Source organism: Pyrus communis, chromosome 10 (assembly GCF_963583255.1).
Source record: "Pyrus communis chromosome 10, drPyrComm1.1, whole genome shotgun sequence".
Lineage (NCBI taxonomy): Eukaryota > Viridiplantae > Streptophyta > Magnoliopsida > Rosales > Rosaceae > Pyrus > Pyrus communis.
In genome coordinates, this window is record NC_084812.1 from 12,988,115 (window position 1) to 13,010,853 (window position 22,739).

Consider the following 22,739-nt stretch of genomic DNA (forward strand, 5'->3'; position numbering starts at 1 on the left):
TATGGGTGCTGCCTAATCCGTCTACCACTGTTCAAAACTCGTTTCCCAGCCCGAAACCCTACCAGCTCCTCAAAGTTTTTCATGTGATGGTATATTGCCTTATAGCGACTCGAATTCTTCTGTAAAATACAGATTTTTGAGTGACTGAAACCCTTCTAATTTCTCATAATCAAAGTAAAGGCAGAGCTAATAATGTTTTTCATATTAAAAAGAAACAACTATAATCAGACAAAAATTAAGCCAGTAGGTATATATATGTGTGTGTATATTACAGATCATCACAACGCCACTGCAAGCGTAGAACCAGATATCCATGAGTGGTTACATAAAAATGCAACCTATATTTGAGCAAGCGTTACATTGAAATGAACTAGCTAGACGATCTGTAACAAAAATTCGGCCAAAAACTAATAAATAAAAGGGGCATTTAGATCTAGGTAAAAAAAATTTGTTAGCAATAGAGCAAAATAATGTAAAAAATATAGCAAAAAAATAACAAAAAATTTCATTTTATTCTGACAGGGAAGAAATACTTTTGACTTCCTCCAAAAGTCGAACACACAAATAAATAAAAAAACATGAACACACACAAATTGTATCAAGCAAGGAAAATCGTCCACGAAAAAAATTGTGTTCAAATCTTGACAAAGCAATGAAAATCCTAAAAAGATCAGAGATATGTCTATGATATCAGTAGTTCAGCACATAAGGAGCTGAGACAAACACAAAATTAATGCAAAAGACCACCAAATGCAGGATCGAATGCAAAAACTTTGAGATCGGCCTTGGAAAAAACTATATTTGGGAAAAATGGGAGAGAGGAAGAGAATAAATTTGGGTCACTAAATTTTGAAGAGAAATAGACATGCATGCAATAAAATTCCATAAACAAATAAGAAAATGAAAAAAAAAAAAATCAGAAAACCAACTCTTATTTATATATGCGCACACACACACATATAAAATCTTCAAGAAGAAATTAAAACAAGTAATATGAAAAATATATCAATAAATAAAAGAGCAAATCAAGATGCCATTTGCTAAGAGAGACTTTTACCAGGGTTCGATGATTTTGCATGCCTTGGAGGAAGACCACCACCCATACGTTCCATTTCTGTCACTGCTTTTGCTATCTCTGTCTCTCTTCTCTCTCTCTCTATCTCTCTCTCTCTCTCTACCTCACTACCTCTATCTTTCTCTCTCTAATTCTCTCTGAAACATGTTTTATATTTTTTTATCTGTGTCCGTTGAAAGGGCAGGAGTCTAGTCAAGTGAATTTATATCTAGCTAGAACCAGCAGGGGTGGAGTCCAAGTGGTGAACCGGCGTTGTAAACAAGAAACCCAAAAATGCCGGTCATAACACGCGTTTGTGAGTTGTGATTGGACAAGGGGATGATTTTACCGGAAGTAATAGATTGTCCAGTCAATTGCCCTTGAATTTTTTTTTATTTTATTACCTAAAGAGCAATGTAATGAGCTTTTAACCAGTAAGAGATGTCAAATTTTGAATCTAAAATTTAAATTTGACAGCTTATGTGGCATTTTGACATATTTTCATGTTTTGCTCTCCAACTGATATGTCAAATTAAACTATTATTTTATTATATTGTTTTTTTTCTTAATTTTTGTCTTATACCTTAAATTTTACATATAAATAATTCAAAATAAAAGTCATATTAATTAATACTAATACAAATAATCCAACAAAATACAACCCCTTAATTGAAAATAGAAGAAATAAAAATCCATCTCAATAATCATCACCTCTGCAGCAACTGCATAAGCAAGCATCCTCATAGCAGCAGTGACCTATTGTAAAGGTGATAAACCAAGATGACCCGATCGATCCTTTTTTTGAGCAAAGTTTGAGTCATAGACTTCTACCACACTTACATTTCGAAGGAAAAGAGGTCGACTCATCCAAAATCTCCTTCTAAATTAGTAAAAAAAATTTGAAGCTGCTGTCAAATTTGACAGCAAACCCATTTTCTACCATTCCATGTCATGCCACATAAGATTTGCCATTTCGGTTGGAAACAATTAGTGGCTATCTTTTTTTTACTATTATAGCTTATGTGGACAATTTGGCATTTCCTTTGGAGATGCCATAATGTTTATTTCAATGGCACCTGAAAGTTTGAGTAATGTTTGGAAGACTAAATTTATAAACAAAATTTTATAAATTAAATGATATGAAAGTTGATAAATATGTTTAGTTTTAATTGATGACACATCATTTAGTTTGCAAATTGTGTCAACATATTAGTCTCTATTACTTTGAAAGTTTAGGATAAAAGAGTTTGGCTTTTTTTTGGGATGTAAGAATCCTGAGGATCCACCAATCATGTCCGTTCATCGTACATCGTGCGATTAGAAATTATTATAAAATTTGTTATTTAAAATTAAATATAAATTATACCAGACGAAAACTGGTTGCACGATGTACGATGAACGAACACGATTAGAAAATCCCCGGGATCCTAACAAATAGGATCCTCATTCAATAAACTGCTATTTATTTTTGTTTATGCAATTGTTTGCAATGAGTACAGATCTTCTCCGGATATAAAAAAACTGAGCCTAAGGATCAAATGATCGGGGCCATTGAAATTTGATCTAACAACTATAAACAGGGGGCTCTTTAAAAGTTATAATAATTGTAGCTGTTGTATCAAATTTCAACAGCCTAGATCATTTGATCCTTATGATCAATTTTTTTAAATCTAGAGAGGATCTGTACTCGTTTGCAATTGCAATGTACTCTCTAAAAATGTAATTTTCTTAAGTCAAAGCATCCTATCATTTTATCGTTGATGGTCACGTAGTCTAACACTCTTCTTGTTTTTTGTTTTCCTTAAATAAAAAAAAAATGTGTTAGTTGATACAATCAATGAATTCATTAACTAGTGCATTGTTGCATGTAAAATTACCATATGAGGTAAATTATTTACGTCTTTTACAAAATTAGGAGATTCCAAATTCATCAATCTCATTATGGAAGGGGTAAATTATTTTCCTTTTGCTCTCAAAGGTCCCAAATTTAAGAATACGACACAGAGAATTTAGGTTTGTCTTAGCACGAGCGATTTTTACTTTCTACATCAGAATAAATTTCTATAAATTATTTACGATAGTTGGAGGTTAATGACCAATTATCACCTTCTGCGACCATAGGTTAACCTACATCTTGTATAGCTAGCTACAACCATAGGTTTATTTTCACCATATGGTCAACATACATCTCATATGGCTAACTATGACCATAGGTTTATTTTCACCACATGGTTAACATACATCTCGTATAGCTAGCTACGACCATAGGTTTATTGTTGGTACCAATATAGTAGAGGCTAGATAGTCTAGTAGATGCTAGTCATCAATCAGGTAGTTGCCATTTTACTTGCTTGCTATACAACTTGAATGATGTTATGTGTCTGATTGAGTTACTTACTTTGGTTTGATGAGAGTTGAGATATGAAATTTATTACTATAATGGTAGTATTATTATTATGTAATTTTTTACTCATATGTAATTTCAAAACGGGGGTTAGTATGTTTAAATGATGTTGACTAGATAAACTTGATCCACTGACACATTGTTTTGTCGACCCCTTAGGACATAGCGAGAACAAGGAAACTTCTAGGAGTGACAAGTGGGCTTGCCAGTGAGGCTTCCACTTATGGACTTGGGTGATGATCTCTTTATTGCAATTTTATCCAGTTTGTAATAATTGCATGTTTGTACTTTTGATTATGCATGCCACTGCACTACACTACTTTGTGTTAACTGTTGTATGAACTATTGTCTGTTCCGGATGATGTGATAATAATGGGATGTACCCCTTGACTTCTATCCATAAATCGCTTTTCCGGTCCAATACTTTTGGCCTAAACTTTTTAGCCCGAGGTTATTAAAGAATAAATTTAGGTTAATTTTTTTTAAGTAAAATTATGTACACTATTATAATTTAATTTTATGAACATTTTAACCAAAAATATTTAAATTTCGACAAATATTGAAAAATCATTAAATTTGGGTGAATTTTTAGTTAAATAATAAAAAATTTTAATTATTTTAGTCGTTGGATTTAAATTTGGGTTGTTAGATCTTTTTTTATACCGTTGGATTTGATCATATTAGATATCAGCTCTTGGATTCAATGAAATTATAAATATAAAACAAAAACATTAACTAAATTAAATGTGGACCGTTGGATAACCAACGACCATTTGAATTTCAGCTGTTGATCAATCAGAAGAGTCGTTGGCTTACTTTTCTTAGCCAACAATTGTTGGTGTCACACCCCGATCCCGACATACATCCAAGATCGACACGTGACACCAACACATCCCTGTTTATTTAACATGTCTCGTCTCCAAGACAAGACCAAAGCACAATCAATGATTTAACCACGCATTCATTTTGTTTTATTTCATTGCTGCCTTGAACCTTTGCGTTAGACTGCCTACGTACCCTAAGAAGGGATCAAGCCATTCGTAGTTCACCATTCACTACACTCTGACATTTCTCAAAGTACGTGTAAGCAGAAAAGCATAACATTCCTCAATTAATTATTAGAACTTGACAAGCATGAAATTACTAGATTCAGAGCTACATAACAAACCCACATGACAATCAAGATTTCCATTTCATCCATCTCATAAATCACTATGTTTCAACATAATACTGCAATTTATAGCACCCAACATCTCAATGAACAACCAATGAAGCACAATATTATTCTCTAGCCACATTGGTCAACGAATCTGATCATAGTAATAACAATCATATCCACAATCACTCCAATTAATCAATCGCAAGAATCGAAGATGCACGATATTAACATTTAACTACGTTAATCAATCAATAAGATCACATATCAATTCATGAAATTTAATAAAGGAATTCTACATAATTCCCTACCTGGATTCCTAATAATAACATGATAAATCTAATTTATAAACGCAACGTCTACTATGAGCAATCCCTATTCACTCGAATCTAGGGTCGGACTAACCTTATGAAAATGAGCAAGAGTAGGGATTTTAGACCACTCAACAAAATCTAACTAAAATATGGTCGCCTATCGAAATGTACCAAGTACAACTAATCATCATGACCCTTAGAACACGTATGGTCCCCCATTGCGGATGTACCAAGTAGAACCATAGGCATAATCTAATAGTACAAGTATGGTCCCCCATTGCGGATATACCAAGTAGAACCATAGGCATAATCTAATAGTACAAGCAATGATACCAAGCATGATCACCCTTCAAATACGTATGGTCCCCTATCATGGATATACCAAGTAGGACCACATCCTATCTCTAGGTAATGATCACCCACTACTACAAAAGAGACTATCACTGGCGGTGTGCAAACCTTCAAGAAACCCCAATTACTGTTGGATTTTTGGTATAAATCCGACATCAAATCATGCATTGTTGCATAGAGGAATTGACACCATTGCTAGCGTCACGAAAAGGGCATTGACGTCGGTTAGTCCTCTTAATCCACCACCATGAAGCAAAGTAATATAAAATAAAAAAGAACAACAGTGTCGGTTAAAAGTGACATCGAACTTTACGTCGCTTAGAAGCAACATTATAATATCAAACTACTGTTGGCCCTAACCGACATTACCTTGCATCTGGATAAATAAAATAATTATTATGATGTGGCCCATAAGCGACACCAAATATATTAATAATAAAAAATTGGCTTCAGTTTTTCGTTATTAATAATTAAAAAATTATAAAAGATAATTCCCACCATATTTCATATATAGGCCAAAGCAAACATTAATAAAACTATTAACAATAACAATAGTACCAAACACTAACAATTATCCACCATAACTACAATTAACCACAATTCTTAAAAATGTACAACCCATACATATTCTTCCTAAACTCTTGCAAAAGATTTTGACCCAGTGGTGCGGTTCATTGTTCAACTGCCGATTATAATTATTTTTTTTTCAGCAATCTCCTGAAAAATAAGAGAATTTATTACACAAATTTCAAGGTATAATAAAATAAATCATAAACGGAAGATTTGTGTGATCTCTAACATCTATCGCTACATGTTTTGGAAAAACACTGGAATTATCACTAATGCATTTTCTAGATGAATCAAATGAGCAAGGCAGTTCTTTCGAATTGGGAATTGAGGATTTGTTTCTTTGTTAAGTTGATCCTTATAAATACAGAAAAAAACAATTAAAAACCAAGAAACAAAAATCAATTTTCAATTTAAGCATAATACTAGTTAGAATACAAAGCTGAAACTGAAATTAATAATCATAATAATTTAAAAATGAACCAACTTCGAACTCTTCACCTTCGAAATGGAGTTCCTCAGAATGTTGATCTTCAAAATGTTGATCCATAGCAAAAATTAATGGAAGGAAAAAGAGAAAAACTGAAATGGAGGAAGAAAAGAGAAGAATACGAAATACGTAAATTACAATAGTGAAATCCAAGAACGGGATTTCACATCTGGACACACCCACGTGGGTTGGGCTGCCCTTTGCAGCAATGATAAATGTTGGAGCGCATAGTTCATAGAAGGGAAAATTTAGAACTTACTCCAAGGGTTGGAGTTAGTCTAAGGGGAAGGGGGTAGAGATGGGCTTAGCCTCACAATGGACTAGCAATAATGTGGTTCAAATTTGCCTTTGGCCAGAATTGAACCTCAAGTCTCTCATCTATAAATGAAGAGGAATACCACTAAACCGTAGTACTAAATAGCAAATTAGCAGTTAGATCAACCTAGAGGTAACGTTAAGAGCTTCTTGATGAGAAATGACGATATTTTATCTAAAGGGTGTTTGTGTACGACTTAAATTGACAAAAAATTAATATAATGCTTCAAATATAAAAGTAGAGATGAAATTGGCAGCTTTTAAAGTGTTTAAGAAAAATAGTTTAACGACCTAATTTTTACTCTGAATAATTTGGGGACTAAAGTATCATGCTAGACTGTAGTACTAAGTAGCAAATTGGTAGTTATTAAATCCGCAACTTAGTGGTAACGTTAAGAGCTTATGGATGAGAAAATGACGATACTTCCTCTCAAGGGTGTCATGTGTTTAACTTAAATTGACAAAAAAATAAATAATATAATTGCTTCGAATATAAAAGTAGAGATGAAATTGACAGCTTTTAAAATGTTTAAGAAAAACAGTTGACCTAATTTTGCTTTGAATAATTCTGGACTAAATCGACATTTATTACAGCGTTTACATACAACCAAGCTCTAGTTGAACTTTCTTCGGATTCACAAATCATCTAAACTTAGCTTATTAGTTTTTTGGAACAGAAAAAAACGAAAGATGATACGCTAAAGTTCAATCGAAGAATCAGGGCCTTATGCTTCTAAATTAATTATTAATCACGATCGCATGTACAAATTCATTGCTGCAACAACGAAGGGAAGCAACAACCAGAGGTTGAAAACTAGTCAGACGTACGTACACCATCACGCAAACTTGCCGTTGGAGACGCTCTGAATATGCAAAGGCTTCTTATATGACTGCAACAAGAGAGAAGAACATACCACGCTGAGAGATGAAGCAGCCATACATGCACCGGCAAGCCACGGTGGTAGTCCAATTCCAGTGAAAGGGAACAAGACTCCATGCTGCGACTGGCATGCCAAGGATATTGTAGCCCGGACCCAGACATAATTCAATCGAATTCGTGACATAGTTTTTTTGGAGAGATCTATGGCTGTAACTACATGTTCCAAGTTGCTATTCATCAGAACTATATCAGCGGCTTCTATAGCTACGTCGGTGCTAGCACCAATTGCCATGCCAACATCTGCTGCAACCAAAGCTGGAGAGTTATTAATTCCATCTCTCACCATTGCCACCGCCATTCCTTTCATCTGCAGCCAATTTCAGTTAACTGTTAGAAATGGCTAAACAAACTTAATATAGAAATAATGATTGAAAATTTCTTAAAAACATCGGTTTAATATAGATAAGTCATTTGAATCTGCAAACCAGAATAAAACAGCGTGTGTAGCTGGGTATTGTAATTTATTCACACCACCTTCGTAACTATTCCATAATCGTACCTGCAATTCTTTGATTCTATCAGCTTTACCCAGTGGATCCGTCTCAGCGTACACCTTATCAATGCCAACCTCCTTCGCTATGGCTGCTGCTGTAGCCCAGTTATCACCAGCAACCATGATGCTAGTAATGTTCATCGAGTGAAGATAAGAGATGACCCGCGCAGCCTCTGGCTTCACTGGATCAGTTACAGCAAAAGACCCGGCAATCTTTCCATCAATGGCAACCAACACATATGTTCGAGCCATTTCTCAACCTCAGGACCAACCTGGACATTATTATGCGCATGAGTTTCTTGTTCCCAACCAAAACCATTTTGTCACCAACTCTTCCACCAACGCCGCCAGCTCCTGTGTGCACCTCAAAATCCTCAGCCTCCATCACATGTTCAGTTGATCCAAACGGCTTTTGCAGCCTCTTAGCATGCTCCACCACCAATTACGCTATTGGGTGTTCACTATTTGCCTACATATTTCTCACATAGAGGAATGTTAGCATGATTGACAAATCAATTTTACGATAGCATAAACAGTGATTTATCTCATCCTAACTACTCTACAAACACTAACATTTTTAATGCAACTATGCAAATGAAGCTTTTAATGTACAAATTTGAAAAATATGCACCAATGTCTGTGGCAATAGAGACAGGACGGAACTCCTCCATTGAGTAATTGGAGAAGAGCACTGCATTGACCACCACGGGTTTCCCAATTGTCAGAGTCCCTGTTTTATCAAAGACAACCGTTTTCACCTGCAGGCATCAAACACATGTCAATAAACGTCCAGACATCAATAAAGTGCCAAATGCTAAAAAATGTATCAACCTTCATGACTTAGCTACCATCTGTTCAACTTTTAGAAAGGAAAAAAAATAACAAAAAGAACGAAACAATTATTAGCCTTGTTATCAGAAAACGAGTTGGGAAGAACTCTCCCTCAGTGAGAGCTGTTATCTACAAGAAACAGGGAAACTTGGCGAGTATGGCTTGCTGACATGGACAAGGTGCATACAGCCACCAATCGTTCAAGAACCAAAGAGTCATATGAGACAAATTCCAACCATGAAATGATAGTTGCATCTTCAATCCCAATACATACAGAAAGAACATCCTTCATACCCAATGACACAGATTGCATTTAGTTTTATGTCAAGAGCCTAAACGTTGACAGAATGGTGACAGAGCGTTTCACTAGTTAGAAATGAAGTGCATAACCTATTATATTACGAAACTATGTTGGTAGCATAGGTCATAATACAAAATGACCAGACCAATATGAGGAGAGCAACTTCATAACAAAGGAAAGATGAGAAAATGGACTACACTTGCACCCTCAGACATATGGATAATATCTAATCAGTAATTGTCATTTCCTAATACCAAAACAAACAGGTTTTCGGCGTCCTCAAAAGGAAGAGTAAGTAGGAACAAGTAAAATGAAGCTACACCGAAAAAACATGAAAATAAAATGCATGAAAGTTGAAAACCTAGATTCTGAATTGAAAAGCAATTTGTTTCCCAAGATAAGGTGGTCTTACCTTATGAACCTTATGAGCCTTTTCGAGTGCATTTCCACCCTTGATAAGAGCACCTTGTGAAGCACCCTTCCCTGTTGCAACCATTACTGCCATAGGGGGGTTGCTTGTCCCAAGGCACAAAGGCAAGCAACCACTAATACTGAGATACCGAATTGTAATGCCAGCTCAAATTTATCCATGCCTTTTGAGTTTTTCGGAAAAAGACCAAATTCTCCAGGAATGAACCATCCAAGCCATGTCAAAAATGCAACAATGACAACCTGATGTAGGAAAGAAAAAAAGAATCAATCATGCAATTGAAAAATTGTCATAATACGTGGTGTAATGACAAAATAATGCAGAAAATAAAACAAACAAAAAAACAGAAAAAAAACAGAAAATTTAATTTTATTATGACAAGGAAGAAATGCATTTGACTTCCTCCAAAAATCTAACACACAAATAAATACAAAAAAACACGAACACACACAAACTATATCAAGCAGGGAAAATCGCCCACGAAAAAAATTGTGTTAAAATCTTGACAAAACAATGAAAATCCTAAAAAGATTAGGGATATGTCTGTGATATTTGCAGTTTAGCACATAAGGAGCTGAGACAAACACAAAATTAAATGCAAAAGACCACCAAATGCAAGATTGAATGCAAAAACTTTGAGATCGGCCTTGGACAAAAAACTATATTTGGGAAAAATGGGAGAGAGGAAGAGAATAAATTTGGGTCTCTAAATTTTGAAGAGAAATAGACATGCATGCAATAAAATTCCATAAACAAATAAGAAAATTAAAAACAAATAATCAGAAAACCAAATCTTATTTTATATATGCGCACACACACATATATATAATCATCAAGAATAAATTAAAGCAAGTAATACAAAAAATATATCAATAAATAAAAGATCAAAACAAGATGCCATTTGCTAAGAGAGACTTTTACCAGGGTTTGATGATTTTGCATGCCTTGGAGGAAGCCCACCACCCATACGTTCCATTTCTGTCATTGCTTTTGCTATCTCTCTCTCTCTCTCTCTCTCTCTCTCTCTCTCTCTCTCTCTACTTCACTACCTCTATCTTTCTCTATCTAGTTCTCTCTGAAACTTGTTTTATATTTTTTTATCTGTGTCCGTTGAAAGGGCAGGAATCTAGTCAAGTGAATTTATAGTTAGAACCAGCAGGGGTGGAGTCCAAGTGGCGAACCGGCGTTGTAAACGAGAACCCAAAAACGCCGATCATAATGAGTGATTTTTATTTTCCACATCAGAATAAATTTCTATAAATTATTTACGATAGTTGGAGGTTAATGAGCAATTATCACCTTCTGCAGTCCAGTATGTTGGAGATTATATATGGCATTTTATGCAAAAGGATCCACATTTTTTTTCAAAAAATGAGGATTAGATGTGGGGTCCACTCCTTATCAAATTTTAACGATTTGAATCATTTATTTTGCAAGTCTCAATTCATAGATCATTCATAGATCATCCTTACAAAAATTCAATTCAATCCGGAACCATTTGCCTATTTAATAATCAAGATAAAATTTTATTGTTTATTATATAACAAAGTATACGTTAATTTTTTTGAATCTAATTAGATGTCTTAAATATTTCCAATTTGGCTAATATTTTGCAAGGATGATGTATGAGGTGCAACTTGAAAAATAGATGGTTCAGATCATTAAAGTTCAATATGATGTGGACCTCACAACTAATCTCCATTTTTATAAAAAAAAATGAGGATCATTTCCCTTAAAGGCTTCCTATATATATAATGAAGGGAACTGTGGAGATTTCTATGGAATTTCTAATGACTTGCATGAATATACAATTCAGAATTTATATACATAAGCAACGGAAGTAAAACAATCAATAGTTATGGAAATCCCGTTTAAGTAGCATAGGTTCATAGTTGAAGCATCAAAGAAACATATTGAAGAATAAAGAGAGGGATTTGTGAGTTATACCTTTGGACCTAGACTTAATTCCAATGATTGACCACCTCCAAGATCTCTTATGTCGAACCATGTTTTTCCAGGGCTAGATTAACACGGATCAGAATACACATACTTTAGAAGTTCGGTCATAAACAAAACAGCTTCCAATGCGGAGTAGATCAGCGATGCCATCATCATTCTATTCCAAAATCAGTGGCCAAAGTCCATTGACTTCGATGAGATAGATCATGCTTGTTTTGCAAGATTTAGGAACCTAATCTAGCAAGAAATCAACAGGTTTCCTATAGTCTTCAAGTCCTTACAGTCTAAAGACTGGCATGTGCTACAAGTAACATACTCCTAAGAGAATGGCATATCTACTTCCTAGATATCCTCATGGATTTTCCTGGTTCAATAAGGATTTTACTATCCTAGCAGGTCTCCTCCACGACTAGTATAAATACACACTTCTAGGATTCATATTTGATAACCCAATCTCTACATACTTATTCCCTTGCATACTGCTTGAGTCTTAATATTTCTTACTAACTTGATCTTAAGAAAGCCTTTGACCGGCACACCCCCCTCCCCCTCCGTGGTCTTTAGCTTACTTATGGTTGTTCATTCTTTTAGAAGTTAATGAGTTTCGGCATCACCACCAGAAGCGGTGGAGCAAAATTTGGTTCTGACAATCGGTGCTTTCATTAAGAATTGAACTCAATAACCTCTTGAACAAATCACTTTACCATAAACATAAGTGTTGAAGAGAACCTTGTTAATGCTAGTGTTAATACCTAACGACCTTTTACCTTTAGTCTAATCGGTGCAAAAAAAAAAAAAAAAAAAAAAAAGAGTCTAGGGCAAGAAGGATTTCCATGGGCTAAAGACCTAGTATCGAAGTAAGGTGGTACTCCAACTATTGCAGTGGAAATATTTATAATCACTAAGTTTGGGAGGTAGCATTTTTCCTGAATCAACGCCACCTAGGTGTGAGACCATGATTTTCCAAGGCTAGAGTAAGGTTGATCCAAATACAGTTACCTCATAATTCCGATCGTGGACTCACCAACTTCGAGCAAAGTTGGACCAAACAAAGCAGCAGTGCCATCATCACGTTGTTTTAGGGCAATAGGTGGAATCCTAGTGACTCTGCTAGATAAACATGCTTGTTTCGTAAAACACCCAATTTGATCTGGATATAGACATAATCAAATCCTTTATAAGTCTTAGAGTTCATATAATATAGAAATTGTCTTGCAGTGCAAGGAATCACAAGTCCTAAAATGGTGTAATATCTACTTCTAAATATCCTTTAGGAATCTCCGGGCTTAAAACAACGATTTTACCCTTGAAAGATCTCTCCCTACGATATGGATACACACATCTATGGTTCATCTCTAGTAACGTAATCTTTGTACTTGAATTTTATTGACCACTGCTTGAGTCTAAAACAGTTCACTGACTTGACCGACGAAGAGCCTTTAGCCGGCACTCTTCAAGGATGCCGTCGAAAGGTGGGAGTTCTTGACAACATCAACGAAGGACAGACCACCCTTTACATTTTCAATAAGGGTTAGATCTGATCACTGAGGACGATAAAGCTAGCAGTCCAGGCAGAGCCCTATAGCCACTTGGTAATCTTCCACATCATGGATTGCTCAACTTTTCATAATGCCATCCTCAGCCAGAATTAGTTACACAAGATGAAAGTTGTCCCATCCAGCTACCATGAACTACTCCGCTACCTTGCTCTGAGAGGAGTAAAGATAATAAAAGGAGACTAATCGACGACACGTTACTGTGCTGACGAAAACATAAACATAATCTCGAAGGAAGAGCGAAGCTTCAGTGCCCTCATGGAAGAGTCGGCATAGCAATCACAGTCAGGAGGTCAGTAAACAAGCTATAAAGAATTTGACCTAGATCTTGACCCCAAAAACGACAGCACCCAAAGTCAAAGGCAGGCGAAGATGATGTAGTACTAGTCTCGATCTAATAGAACGTAACAAAATTCTAGGATCAGATCAAATTGACCGGTTGCAGAAAAGGGTTATTCACCAACTCCATGAGGGCAAACAAAGATGTGTTCGCTTGGTCAGCAGAAGAAATGCCCGAAATCGATTATGTTGTGATCTGCCATCATCTCAACCTAGACCTAATTGCCAAACCAGTTATCCAACGCAAAAGAAATCACAAAGCAGAGCAAAGTAATATCATAGAGGTAGAGATCAACAAGTTCAAAGATGCCAAGTTCATTGTCAAAGTGCACCACCCAAAATGGCTAGCGATCATGGTATTAGTGCAAAAAAGAATGCTAAGTGGAGAGTATGTGTAGATTTCACAAACCTAAATATGGCTTCTCTAAAGGATCTGTTCCTACTCCCTGTTACAACCAGTACCTTAAAATATTGTATTTTATTCTCAAATCACGTGAAATGACTAAAATGCCTCTAGTTGGATGTCTTGAGTAATTATCGAGCCTTGACTTGAATTTTAGCTTCTCATACTTTCTTAGATTTTTTTAAAATAGTTTATGTATTCATGAATGCATGGTCGAAAACAAATTTGAAATTGGAGTTACGATGGTTACATTTTGTCACGGAATTAGTGTGGGCGCAAAATTGTAATTTCACTTAAAATTATTTTAAGTGGGATTATGCCCCACTCTGGGGCCTTCCACTTCAATTCTTGCAACTTCACTCTCTCTCTAACTCTCGAAGCTTTTTCCATCTCTCTTTAGCACTGTGAGTCCCAGTCACCACCATCACCTATTCCGTCACCAATCTAACCTTAAATATGCATATTCTAAACCCATGGGACTCGGGGAACACGAATATGGTCTTGCATGCATCATCGGAGCACCGTGAGGTGCTTTGGCATTGAAGCCGAGAGCCTCGAGCTCTATTCTTGAACCCTAGTGAGGTTTCTCACCTAAAATTTAATTCTTGACTAATGTTAAGTTCTAGGGTTGGTTCTATGATGATCTGCGTTGAGGTTGAGTTAGGATTCGAGGGTTTTAATCTTTTTAGTATATTGTGCATGTTTCCCTGTTTTCGACGAGCAATTTCAGCCAAAAGTCATAGAGTTCATGACTGTTGGTGCTTGAACTCAGTTGGAACCAATTCTAGGTAATTAAATCTTCAATTGCATGTGGATTTTGAGCTGGAAAGCTCAGAAAATTTACATGCTTGCTCAATGTGTTCGTTTCTAGAATCCAATGATGAAATTCGATGAGTCTCTATTGAATCCGAAATAGATTCAACCATCGGGTAAGTTTTAAACCTATTAGTGAGGTTTTGTTCAAATTCTGGTTCAAAACAAGTTGAAATGAGCCTTTATATTACTGAGGTTTTGTTCAAATTCTGGTTTAAAACATGTTGAAATGAGTTTATCCGAGCCCGTAATCGTGTTGTGGGTTTTCTGCAGTTTTCGACGAGGTCTCGATAATGGCGGTCAATGGCAGTGGCCATTAAACTTGACGGCAACAACGACTATGCTTTTTAGATTTAAAGGCATATTCCTTTAAGGCAGGTATATTCTGTTTCCTAGGTTAAACTTTCTAGACGACCGGCGCGTGGCACTAGCGACGGCGAGTGTAATAATTACTTGCCAAACGCTGATGGTAAGTACGATGTCTTGTTCACTAGCAACAGTGACATGATGGCGGTGCGTCTTCCTGGTGCGTGACAGCTCGTGTTGACGCATGGCCAGAGCACAACTGCGCATGAGGAACCTGAGACCGATTTTAGGTTTTTAAATTCATCATTCTGAATCACATGATGCCCTTCATTTGTGTAAATTCAAAGGTTAAATGGTAGTGTGGATAATTTTCTTAGAATGTCTAGAAGTGCTTATTTAAGCTAAATATTACGTTCATAGGTATACACGAGGTTAAAAGGGATTCAGGCAAGAAGCTTAACGAGGGAGGACACTCTACTTACCTGTGAGTGGATCCCTTCGAAAGCTAAACGTTTTTAAATAAACTATTATATATGCCGATGCATAGTACTATTGGATGGCCTTTAAGGAGACTTGAATATAGTTAGATTTTAAATGATATCTTGAGGCTATTAGAGATTTATTTTCACCACATGGCTAACATAATATCTCGTATAGCTAGCTACGACCATAGGTTTATTGCAGGTACCGATATTTCTTGTACAGGCTAGATACTCTAGTAGACGCTAGTCATTAATCAGGTAGATGTCATTTCACTTGCTTGCTATACAACTTGAATGATGTTATGTGTATGATTGAATTACTTAGTTTGGTATGATGAGAGTTGAGATATGAAATTTATTACTATAATGTTAGTATTATTATTATGTAATTTTTTACTTATATGTGATTTCAAAACTGGGGTTATATGTTTAAATGATTTTGAGTAGATAAACTTGATCCACTAACATATTGTTTTGTCGACCCCTTAGGACATAGTGAGAACAAGGAAACTTCAGGGGGTGACAAGTGGGCTTGCCAATGAGGCTTCCACCTACAAACTTGGGTGATGATCTCTTTACTGCAATTTTATCCAGTTTGTAATAATTGCATGTTTGAACTTTTGATTATGCATGGCACTGCATTACACTGCTTTGTGTTAACTATTGTATGAACTACTGTCTATTCCAGATGATGTGATAATAATGGGATGTGCCCCTTGATTGATGTCCTTACGTAGGGGGTTCTTTTGGATTTGCTGGCTTGTTGACATTTGAATTTAATAAAGAACATTTTTGTTCAAATCTATTCACATCGTTAATTCCTTACTATGGCTTTTGTCATTAAGTTGGCATTGTGACATCATCTAATGATAAGGGTTATCTTGTGAATTAGTGTCGGCAATCAACATTACAACCTCTTAATTGCTATTAGGTCGGGGTGTGTCACTCCCATAGATCGATTTGTTGGTGGACTCGATTGCGGGGCATGAATTACTAAGCTTCATGGACTCTCACCCTGAATACAACTAGATAAGAATGTATGAGCCAGATATGGAAGTAACGTTCTTTGTTATCCACCAAGGTACGTACTATTAGAAAGTTAGAATGACTATCAATGTCAACATAAATAAAGAAAATTGTCTAGAAGTCACTCGTGTGAACCTAATTCTCTTTGCAGATTGAGAACTTTTCACTTAGGCTAAGTCATAGAGAAATGAGTCATGTCTCTCCCCATCTTGGGAATACAGCTCATAGTTTTAATCTCCATTCCAAAACATTTCTTTTTATGCAAAGAAAAGTTTTCAATTTCGATTGTTAAATGAAAGATTTATTTGTGAAGACCATCTTTTTAGTATGTAACAAAGCGGATGTCACATCCCGGATCCAGAGTCGGTGGAAAAATAACCCCACGCGTGGTGTGCGAGTAAAAGTAAAAATAAAATGAAAAACTAAACTTCTCTTATAAAAATAACTCGAAAATATCAACACTATACTTGTTAGTTTAATTGCCACACTAGGTCATGGATTGAAACACCAAAACATAAATACATTCCAAGTACTTATGTTGACTGTCAACTATCATCATGTTCATACAAACTAATCACCAAATGCCACTGTAGACATCAAAATTTCAGAGAAATAAATGTTGACCAACGTATTAAAATTTCAACATGCCGAGACATACATGTCACATGCCACGTGTTGCACAAATTGTACACATAGCGTATGACTCAACAGAATCAGACGAGTCATCAAGAAGGACACGTGTCAACACTTGGCATAAAGGATTTATTTTATTTGATTATTATATTCAAAACTAAGCCTTGAAAAAATCTATAAATAGGAGGCCAAGGCATTCATTTTGAGGCACCAATTCACATACATTTTCTCTACTCCCAAATTGGAAAAGAATTAATTCCCCAAAATCCTTGAAGCTTTGAAACTCTAAAGTTCTCAAGCATCCAACATCCCAAATTCCCAAGAATTCCAAAAGATCAAGAAAGCTATCTTTGTTCTTTGTCGACACCTTCGAAGAATTAACAAGCACCATTTACATGTGCCGGTTCTTCCCTCGCACAAGCTAAATCCTTGAGGCCCTATTTCATTCAAGATCAAGCCCTAATGGCCCTTGAAGAAACTTCCAATCATTCATCCAAGATCAAGTCACCACGACCCTTGGATTAACAACACCACAAATCAACACCTTATGAAGATTAAATCAGATGATTAAATTGTAAAATAGATTGTAACCTACAAATTCATTAATACAAAATTTACTTTGTACACATGTTCTTGTTTCATTTGTCACAGGAATCTTCATGTTTACAAATTTGGCACGCCCAGTAGGACAATCTCTGCCTCTTACTCTATCTTCAAATCCGTAAAAAGCACAAATGGCGTCAAGAAAGGATTAAACTGTTCCCGCAACCAAAGCGAAGAACAAGAATATCCTCGCGCAAGTGGTGGCACTTCGGGTGTCACAACACGAAGTAAGGCCATAGCTCTCTCAGCCACGTCTTCCACCCCTACATCAACTCTGCAGAAAGAACAAGAGCACTTGAGGTAAGAGCCCGTGATCACCCTCGCCTGGCTAAGAGCGCCAATGAGGTAATTTAAGTCGTTGACTTCTAATGCCGACTCAAGCAGCATCGCGCATCCCGTAACCATGTAAGTCATGACTACTGGTTCGACTTTCGTCAAAAAGCAACTGCTCAAATGAGTGAAGCAATTGCAAGGCTAACAAGGACCGTGGAGGAGAAAGACTAGCAAATTGGCTCACTCGTCAACCGACTGGAGGCACAGCATGACGTGAAAGCTAACCTAAAGGTTGATCCACTAAAGAAAAAATTCGACGAAGAAGATGAGTGATGCGAAAATTAACTTCACACACAAATTAACCCTCTTTTGACAATTGTAGCATATAAATAAGTAGGGATCGTTCTTAAACTGGGGATTATGAGGGATTGCTAAACACTTTAAACTGACTCAAATAGATAAAACTAACCTTTAAAACACTTAACTCAACTTAAAAGACTCAAAACAAGTTCACAAGACTCAAAATAAGCTAAAAACACTCAAAACTGCCTAAAAAAACACAAACTGGCAGATTTGACTCTAAACACCAAATTGGACGAAAATTAGTTCTAGCTTGACTCAAAACTCTTAAAAACACAACCTAAAACATATTTGAACTAATTAGACACTCTAAAACAAATGGGGATTTGGTTTTGGACGAAAATCAAACAAACAAAACAAGAAATTAAACTATGCAGATTTGGACGAAATTGGTTGAATTAAGTGGATGGTGGGATAGCTAGGAGGTTTTTCTCCACACATGGTATACTTGCATACAAAACAATCTCCAGTTGCTTATTCAATGAATTATGAACCTCAACACCCCAAGTTAATTAGGTACGCTTAAATTAACTCTGAGATTTCCCTTAGGTCATTGAATTGAATGGAATTAGCACATTGCAATCAAATTATTGCTCAAAAGTTCTCTATATGAAAGGGCATAATAGAAAAACAATCAAAGATCATTAGGTTCTATGGAAATCATAAGTGTTGATGAGACATTCGTAACTATGAAAGCGCATGATACTTATGCCAAGAATTTACTTAACATGATTGTGACCAACAATCTTAACTACTCATGAATATAAGTTCCCAACGATTAGGTGAAGTTTCCTTATACCCTAGCATCAGATTTATGCCTGCAAATTAAGTGTGCTCTCTTAATTCATATACATAAACAAGTTTTAATTCAAACAGGTAAGTAAATTGAATTCACCACTCATGAAATCACAACTGAAAGTAATAAAATCATAATGCAAATATAGCCATGGTTTCGAAATTCCCCCTAGCCAAAAAGGGGCTTAGTTCCTCATACTCGCAAAACAGCTATTATTGAATTTAAACATTGAAATCATAAGAAAGATTACACCTAAACGTTCCAGCAATTCCAGGATGAATTTGATGCACGGTTATGGCTTCTTTTCCTCCTCCTTGCTGCAGCACAAGGTGTGGGTGGTGGATTTGGGGGTTTTGAATGGTGTGTTCTTGTTTAGAGGGATGAAAGATGGCTGAATATGGTGGTAGGGTGCGGCAGGTGGTGTATGGAGGTGTATGGAGTGGATGGAGGATGAGAATGGAGGCTAGGGTGTTACGGCAACAAGGTTTCTGAATAGCATAAAGGGTGGTGCGAATTTGTGGCTGATTTTATGTTTATATAGTCCTAGGGTTAACTAGATTAGGGTTACACTTAACAGATTTAGTGGATTAAGGCCCTAGGGTTCGGCAATAGGTGATTAAATCCACCTAGGAGGGGGTTTAGCCCACTTAGTTTCGTACAAGGCTTTGTGTAACCCAAATCCAAAAGGATGAGGCCCTAGAAATCAGAATCCAAAAGGGATAGGGCCTAGAAAGGTGCGGCACACATGGAGGAAAGGGTGGAATGGCTTGCAAGGCAAGGCAAGGCCTTCTAGAAGGGATTAGGCGCCACCTTTGCAGGGTTTCTAGAAAGAATGAGCTTTGTGGCTGATTTGGGACATCTAGAAGAGAATGCTTCTAGAAATAGGTTCTAGAAATATCTATTTAAGTCCACTTGCAACTAGGATTAAGACATGATAAGGTTAGGATAAGATAAGATAAGATAAGGTTTGGATAATGTTTTGGATAATGTTGGATAAGGTTTTAGATAAGGTTTTGGATAGGGTTTCCTCTTTTGAGCTACTTCCTTATCCACTTTGTCTTGAGCTTAGTTCCTTCCTATTCTCATCATATTTCTAGCCTCTTGAACTCCAAATTCGTCCATCCATGTTGGCCCATATGCAAGTTATCCACATAGTGTCCAAAATTGCTCCAAAATGCACCAAAATGCACTTTCTTGGTACTTTAACCCTTAGGACCTACAAACACACGAGAATGAGTTGTAATACGACATTAACTAGGAAATAATAGCACAAATGCATAACAATAAGCTAGCTAAGTCGCCGAAATATGCTCCTATCAATGAGCCTTTGGTGGAGAAAGCTGAAGAGAAGCTGGAGGTAGACCAAGCAACGTTGCTTATGGGATATTTCTCTATCAAGCAGCTGCAAGAGATGATTGCAAGCATAATTAAGACGCAGTATGAAGGAAACTCACATGACTCTGTGTTGTACTCAAAGCCTTACTCCAAGAAGATTGAAACTTTGAGGATGTCGAGGGGTTATCAGTTGCCAAAATTCATGCAGTTCAATGGAAAGGGAAACCCAAAGCAATATGTCGCCCATTTTAATGAAACCTGCAACAATGCTGGGATGGAAAGAGACTACCTTGTCAAGCAATTCGTGTGCTCGCTAAAAAGTAATGCCTTTGACTGGTACACCGACCTTAAGCCTGAGTCTATCAACAGTTGGGATCAGCTAAAAAAGGAATTCCTCAACCACTTATATAGCATTTGCTACACTATAAGCATGCTAGTGCTGACAAGTACGAAGCAATGGAATGATGAACCTGTTGTCAACTACATCAATAAATGGCGCTCATTAAGTCTGGATTGCAAGGACCAGTTTTCTTAAACCTTTGCCATTGAGATATGTGTTCAAGGCATGCATTAGGGGCTACATTACATCCTCCAAGGCATAAAGCCGAGAACATTTGAGGAGTTGACAACTTGTTCCCATGACATGGAACTATGTATCACCAATCATAGGAAGAAGGAGCCGATCACAGACTTCAAGAAGAACAAGGTGTTCACTCCAAAGGTGAACAATCATGGGAAGAAGCCCGCTAGGGAAGCTTTTACCATCAACACTAGCCCCATCAAGACATCCCCTACGCCCGTCAAGAACTCCTCCAAGAACAAAGAGATGAAGAGAGGTGAGCTTTATAGCACCCAAGACAAGCACAAAAACACCTTGAGGGAACTAGAGCAAAAAACATACCCTTTTTCCGGACTTTGACATGGCCGCAATGTTAAATGATCGGCTGGAGAAGAAGGTAATTGAGTTACCTGAATCCAAGCGCCCTGAAGAGATAAATCGCGTTAACGATCCCAGGTACTACAAGTACCATTGTATCGTAAGTCATCCTATTGGCAAATGCTTCATCCTCAAAAAACTCATGATGCTAGCACAACAAGGACAGATGAAACTCAACCTAAAAGACAAGGCCGCAACATACACTACTATTATCGTGTTTGGATCATTCGATCTCGTGCCTCTTCAAATGACGCATGACCATTCCTGTTAATGCTCAAGCTGCACGGCACCTTCTGCACAACCATCGGTGGGGGTAAATGACCAAGATGCACTTACCGACGATGAAGCGAGTGAACGTTGGTGACCTATAAAAAGATGAGGAAGCCAAGACCACAAGCCACAAAGCCAAAGGTGGAACATGGGAGAAAGTACCGCCGCCACAACAATAGGAAGCCCAAAAGAAATGTAAGAGTTGCCAAGCCAACATATGCCAGGGAACCTATAGAGCAAGAGCCACGCATTCCCGTCTCCTTACACGAATACTTCCCGAATGACTTCTTCCAATAGTGTACTATCGCTGCCTGTCACATGGTCGAAATAGAGATAGAAGAGCCCTTAAAAGGTAAAGTTATCGCTGTTGAGGAGGAGAATACCCTCATGCCCAAAGAAAGCCTGCCTACACACTCTAGCATTGAGGAAGCACTACGATCGCCCAAGGAGATGGGAAAAGCACTAATAGCGATCTTGGCAAGTCCTGACGGCCACAAGGTGCAAGAAAGCAAGGACCAAGGCTTGAAGCTTCAGCCACATGAATATGCCGCATGTTGTGCCACCCATGACGCAATCAACTTCACTGATGAAGACTTATTGTTGGGATCAAAACCTCATAACCGTCCTCTCTTCGTCTTTGGGTACGTAAGGGAGCACAAAGTCAACTGCATGATTGTGGATAGTGGATCAGCCATAACATCATGCTAAAGTCAACAATGACCATAATTGGCATCAAGGTGGATAAACTGTCCCGAAGTTGCCTCCATTCCAAGGTTTTGACCAATGAGGACAAAGAATGATGTGCATGATCCAAGTGGAGATGATCATTGGCAAACTCAAATCAAGCACGTTATTCCATGTGATTGATGAAATAACTTCCTACAACTTGCTCTTAGGAAAGCCTTGAATCCATGAGAATGGAGTAGTGTCGTCCACCCTTCACCAATGCTTGAAATTCTACCAAGAAGAACTAAAAATGATACAAGGCGACACCAAGCCATT

General features: G+C 37.0%; 1 pseudogene; it reads right to left on the bottom strand.

Annotated features, from left to right (window-relative positions):
• Positions 1-7,395: 7,395 nt before the first annotated feature.
• LOC137747883 (copper-transporting ATPase HMA4-like) lies at positions 7,396-18,180 on the bottom strand (annotated as a pseudogene).
• Positions 18,181-22,739: the final 4,559 nt, after the last annotated feature.